This window comes from Otolemur garnettii, unplaced genomic scaffold (genome assembly GCF_000181295.1).
Source record: "Otolemur garnettii isolate 467f Iridium unplaced genomic scaffold, OtoGar3 scaffold00014, whole genome shotgun sequence".
Taxonomy (NCBI): domain Eukaryota; kingdom Metazoa; phylum Chordata; class Mammalia; order Primates; family Galagidae; genus Otolemur; species Otolemur garnettii.
In genome coordinates this window covers 14,300,929-14,302,162 of record NW_003852409.1, presented here as the reverse complement: position 1 = coordinate 14,302,162, position 1,234 = coordinate 14,300,929, and the positions used below count along the sequence as shown (strand labels likewise).

Below are 1,234 nucleotides of genomic sequence, written 5' to 3'. Positions count from 1 at the left end.
AATCAGCCTACTCTTTTAATATTTGTGGACTACTAATAGGTATGATTTTATGTCAAGCCACGAAGATAAATCTTAATAAATTTCAAAAGCAGAAATGATGCAGACCTACTCATTGACCAAAATGTTATTAATAGTAGATTAAGTAAAATACAATAGGACATTTTAAAAAAATCAATGATTTTTTGATCAAAAATTGAAGTGTAGCCATTAGTAACTGATAGTGAGTTTTGCTCAATAATAAACTCACAGTGTTATCTCCTTCCATTAGATGAAAAGAATGAAAATGAATGAATGGAACATTTAATTTAAGACTTTGGACAAGAAACAACAGAAAACAAAAGAAAGTAGGTAATAAAATATGAGCCAGATACAAACAGAAATCAGTAAGTTAGAATACATGTAGCACAAATAACAGCATTACAAAACAGGTCAATAGTTGGTTTTATAAATATTTATGAAGGCGTCTAAAGATGGGAAAGGTATAAACATAGGAAATTAAGAATGATAAAGGAGCTATTACAATGGATTCAAAGGTCAATAAAAGTAAAATAATATATAACTTTACAATCTTTGCAATTACATTTTTAAACCTTAAGAAAAATCATAGATACATATTAATCACAAAATTTGAAGAATTAGGAAATAAAAATATAGACATAAGCAGGAGATTAGTTTTAAAAGTCATTGTTAAATTACTAATACATTTTTCAGTCTTAGAAAAGATAAAAAAAAATGCCTTTATTTTATAAGATGTTCCAATAGGAGAACAATCTTTCAAATTCTTTCCAGGAGTTGTAAAAACCTTTCAAATTCTTTCAGGGAGATAGATACAAATATCACACTCTGCGAATACCAGCACAAAAGAAAAGTGCAGGCAAAGATTATATAGCATAGATTCAGAAGACTCTAAAAGAAACACTAGCAATGGACTGCAATACACTCAGAGAATAAAGATTGCATATAAGTGAATATAGTAATATAACATATTACAAAGTCAAAAGAAAACCTTTATTGCAGGAGATGCCTAAAACCATTTAGTATAGGACATTTGTAGAATTGGAGCTTATAAGGGGTGCTCTTGTATGACTTCTTAGTTTAGAGATGGACACAGTGATTATGATGCCTGGAGCACCAGTGGTTGAGCAAGTGACTCTGAGGCATGTGGAGAACAAGCTTGGTCACACTGTGACTCAGCAGGCACCTGGAAGTTACAGGAGTGAAGTGCCCCTGCAGG

General features: G+C 31.0%; 1 protein-coding gene across 1 annotated transcript in view; it reads right to left on the bottom strand.

Moving 5' to 3' along the window:
• The window catches only part of MUSK (muscle associated receptor tyrosine kinase), a 111,475-nt gene that overhangs the window by 7,368 nt on the left and 102,873 nt on the right, over window positions 1–1,234 (bottom strand). The window lies entirely within an intron of this gene.